Source organism: Arachis hypogaea, chromosome 14 (genome assembly GCF_003086295.3).
Source record: "Arachis hypogaea cultivar Tifrunner chromosome 14, arahy.Tifrunner.gnm2.J5K5, whole genome shotgun sequence".
Classification (NCBI taxonomy): domain Eukaryota; kingdom Viridiplantae; phylum Streptophyta; class Magnoliopsida; order Fabales; family Fabaceae; genus Arachis; species Arachis hypogaea.
The window spans coordinates 54,908,759-54,913,506 of record NC_092049.1 but is presented as its reverse complement, the minus strand read 5'-3'; the positions used below and the strand labels follow the sequence as shown (position 1 = coordinate 54,913,506).

Here is a 4,748-nt window from a genome sequence, read left to right as displayed (position 1 = left end):
CTGCCTAGGTGAATTTCCAATGTAGTTGGCTTGCTCCTGACTACCCTCTGCTTCTTCATTCACCCCTTCTTGGGTTGTTGATGAAGTGGCGATTGCTGCTACTTGGTTCCTCTCCATCTTCTTGGTGAGGTCAGCCAGCTGCTGGGTAATGAGCTTGTTTTGGGCCAGCAGAGCATCTACATTGTTTAGCTCCATTACTCCTCTCGTGTTCCCTCTTTCGGAAGCATAAAAGTAGTCATTCTCTGCTACAGTTTCAATGACATCTATGGCCTCCTCAATGGTCTTCTTCTTGTTCAAAGATCCTCTGGATGAATGGTCTACGGCCTTCTTTGACTCATAAGACAGTCCTTCATAGAAAATGTGCAGCTGTACCCATTCATTGAACATATCTGGTGGGCACCTCCTTGTTAGGTCTTTAAAACTCTCCCATGCTTTATACAGAGTCTCACCATCTTGTTGCCTGAAAGTTTGGACCTCAGCTCTCAGCCTATTGATTCGTTGAGAGGGGTAAAATCTTGCTAAGAATTTGTTCACCACATCTTCCCAAGTTGTCAAGCTCTCCTTCGGAAAAGACTCCAACCACTTGGCTGCCTTATCCTTGAGTGAGAATGGAAATAAGAGCAGTCTATAGGCGTCAGGATGAACACCATTAGACTTCACTGTGTCACATATTCTCAAGAAGGTGGTTAGATGTTGATTGGGGTCTTCTTGGACACTTCCTCCGAACGAACAGTTGTTCTGAACAAGGGTGATGAGCTGTGGTTTTAGTTCAAAATTGTTGGCATGGATGGTTGGCTTTTGAATGCTACTTCCACAGTTTCCTGGGTTTGGGTTGATGTAAGAGCCTAAAACTCTTCTATCCTCCCTAGCATGATTTGCTCGTCCTCCTCCGCCATGGTTGTGAGCTTCTTCTTCACGATGGTTTTCCATGTTTTCTTCCATATTTGGTTCAAAGTATTCCTCAAAGTGTTCCTCCTCTTCTTCAGCACCAACTACGCATTTTTCTCTTGCCTCTCTCCTTAGTCTAAGGAAGGTTCTCTCAGGTTCAGAATCAAAGGAAGTTGAAGCCCCGCTTCTTCTCCCTGTCATACAACCAACAAGTACAAGCAAAGAGAATAGGTGCAGAAAGTATATCTGTCAGAATTACTGTTAGTGTGAATGATGCAATATATCAAACAGTTAGTGGGTTAGTGAAATGAATGGTAAATAACAAAGAAAAAGTAGGGAAAAGGGAAGAAATTAACTAAAACAGAAAGTAAATGACTCAAACAGAAGATTAAATCAAACAAAAATAAAAATGCTCAATCTAGTTATCCTCCAATTTAATCATTGTTGATGCACAATCAATCCCCGGCAACGGCGCCATAAACTTGATGCACGGAAAACTTGTCTCGTAACAAATTTCCCTTTGGCAAGTGTATCGAATTTATCGTCAAGTAAAAACTCACAATAGAGTGAGGTCGAATCCCACAGCGATTGATTGATCAAGCAACTTTAATTAGAGGAATGTTCTAGTTGAGCGAATCAGAATTTGAGTTGAGAATTGCAGAAAATTAAATGGCGGAAAAGTAAATAACAGAAAAGTAAATGCTAGAAATAAAAAGCTGAATGTAAATGATGGAAAGTAAATTACAGAATCTTAAATAGGAATGGGGTAATTGCTCATAAAAGTAAATGACAGAAATTAAAGAGAATGGGTAAGATCAGAAATGGGGAGTTCATTGGGCTCAGGAGATGTTGCATTCTCCGGATCAATTTCATTTTCATCTCTTCCTCAATCAATGCACTCATTGATCTCCTTGGCAATCTTAAGTGATCGAATTACAATTCCTTGTAATTCAATCTCTCAAATCTTGATCAATAGCCAATTCCTTGGTCAATTGCTCATGAGAAGAGATGAAGTATGGTCACTGATTATACCACATGCATTTCCCAAATCAAGTGTTGAGAAGATTATAGTCACATATCCATCGAAACCCAATTTGGTCCAGCATGAGAAAGCATTTCTAGCATGATCTTTTCATTCCTCTTTCAAGGTTCAGAAGAGATCCAAGTTTGAATAGCTTCTTTTCCAAACTAACTATCCAATTGGATGAAGATCCAAAGCTTTCAAGTAAAATCAAGAGAAAAGATAGAAGAAGAATAATGAAAACCAGTATTGATCCATCAAATTACAACAGAGCTCCCTAACCCAATGAAAGGGGTTTAGTTGTTCATAGCTCTCGAAAATGAAAACAAAGATGGAGAATACATGATGAAACTAGAAGTGCAGAGAAAGTAAAATATAGAGAGTAGTTCTATGCCAAGAGGCTCCCTATAATTTCCAAACTCTCAATTTAATTCAAAGCTACTCCTATATATACTACTCTTCTGTTCTTCTAGTTGGCTCTTCAAGTCTTGGGTATGGGCCTTTGGATATTGAGTTTGAAGCAGTTCTCTTCTTCATTGGGCTTGGCTTTACTTGCAGAGAGAAAGTGTGAAGTGGGCAGAAACTTTAGCTCAGGACGTTAGTGGTGTTAATGTTCAGTGAAAATATGGGTTCGAGAACGTTAGTGACAATCACCTTTTTCACTAACGTTCCTCTCCCAAGTAAGTGCCACGTTATCTTCAACGTTAGTGGCACAAACGTTGCCACTAACGTTGCCTCTTTGTCCTTCGCACACGTTATTGGGATTTGCCTTTCCCAATAACATTAAGAAGTCTCCTCCTTCCCTACGTTAGAGTCCACGTTAACTTAGTTAACGTGGCTCTTTTAACGTAGGCTTGCCAACCTTCGAGAACGTTAGTGACACTTACCATTGTCACTAACGTTCCAATGTGCCCCTATTTCTCACGTTAGAGTCCACGTTAACTAGGTTAACGTGGCTTCTAACGTGGCCATGCTAGCCATCTCCAACGTTAGTGACAAAGTTGAGTGTCACTAACGTTGGCTCATCATTCCCTTATCCACGTTAGCTTCCACATTAACTAAGTTAACGTGGGAGTTAACGTGGCTCATAGTGGCTTGTGTGGGCTCATTCCAACGTTAGTGACAATGTTGGGTGTCACTAACGTTGGCGATCACCTCCCTTCTTCACGTTAACTTCCACGTTAACTAAGTTAACGTGGGAGTTAACGTGGGTTATTGGGGCTTGTGTGGGTTCCTTCCAACATTAGTGACAATGTTTGGTGTCACTAACGTTGTCGACCACCTTGTTTCTTCACGTTAGCTTCCACGTTAACTAGGTTAATGTGGGAGTTAACGTGGCTTATTGTGACTTGGCCAACGTTAGTGATAAAGTTGAATGTCACTAACGTTGGCTTCCCCTTTACTTCTTAACGTTAGAGGCCACGTTAACTAAGTTAACGTGGCCACTTATGAGCTTAGTCCAACGTTAGTGATAATGTTAAGTGTCACTAACGTTGGCTCCATTTCCTTTCTTCCACGTTAGAGTTCACGTTAACTTAGTTAATGTGACTCTTAACATGGGCAATGATGGCTTCGAGAGCGTTATTGGCAATTACTTTTCTCATTAACTTTGCAAGTTACTCCCATTCAACGTTAGTGTTAACGTTAGTGTAACTAAAGTAGCCACTAATGTGGTTCTTCTTTGCTTCCTTTGTCCTGAAATCAAGCAATAAAGTGCATCAAAGTTCTAGTCCAAGTCATGGGAAATGCAACATCCAATTTGTCATTAAATTCATGCAAAATCCTCATGAAATCATGTAAAGTGCAAATGTATGCTTGAATCAAGATGTAAGTGAATATCTACCCAAAACTAGCTTATTTCCTAAGGAAATGCATGAAGCTACCCTAAAAACAGTAAAGAAAAGGTCAGTGAAACTGGCCAAAATGCCCTGGCATCACTTCCCTCTTTCTTTCTTACTTTATCTCTTTCACTTCTCATTCTTTTTCACCTTTATTCTATTTTACTTAATTTATTTGCATACTTTCATTCATTGCATTTTAATTTTGTGCATATTTTTACTTTATTTTCTAAATTTATTATTTTTCCGTTGGTGTTAAATTTTCTTATCTAACTGTTGCATCTTCTCTTGTATTATTTTGGGTGCTTAGTGATTTATTTTATTCTGAATGGGTAATATTATTTAAATCAATGCCAATCTTTTATATCTGTATTACTTTTGCATTGGCATGAGCTTATACTATCGTGCATCACCCACACTCTTTTTCCCTTTGTTACAATTTTTGCACTATTGATATGCCACGTGCTTCTATTGTTTTCTCACTTGCATGTTGTAGCTACCATGTAATTCAGACCCTTATTATTTGGCATTCACCCACTCGTATTTTATTTGTTTTTTTTATCTTTGTTTTGGGTTACTTTTCTTCCCTTTTTCTTTCAGGATGGCCACCAGGAAGAAAACCGGAAGACGTTTACATGGGATAGACAAACGAAGTTCCTACGCACATTCCTTGATGAGAAAAGCGTCAGTTGAAGCAACCCGTCCACTTGCACATCTTACCATGCACCGAGGACGGTGCAATCTTTAAGTGTGGGGAGGTCGATACCGATCTCCATGAGTTAGTTTATTTTCTTCTCAACACCAATATTTTATTTTCTTTGTTAATTGCTGCATTTGCATATTTAATTGCATGGTTGTTTGATTTTATGCATTTAGTTACCACTTGGTTGAAGTAATATTTTCTTTTTCAAGAAATTTTTATAGTATTTCACTAATTTAAAGTAAAACTTTTGTGTTAAATTTGTTTGAAGTTGTATTTGGAACATGGTTTTTTGAGCCAA

The 4,748-nt window shown here is 38.8% G+C and overlaps 1 non-coding gene across 1 annotated transcript; it reads left to right on the top strand.

Moving 5' to 3' along the window:
- Positions 1-382: 382 nt before the first annotated feature.
- On the top strand, positions 383-489 carry LOC112745876 (small nucleolar RNA R71). The gene has a single exon (XR_003173783.1). It is a non-coding gene; the product is annotated as a small nucleolar RNA R71 (small nucleolar RNA).
- The last annotated feature ends 4,259 nt before the right edge of the window (positions 490-4,748 follow it).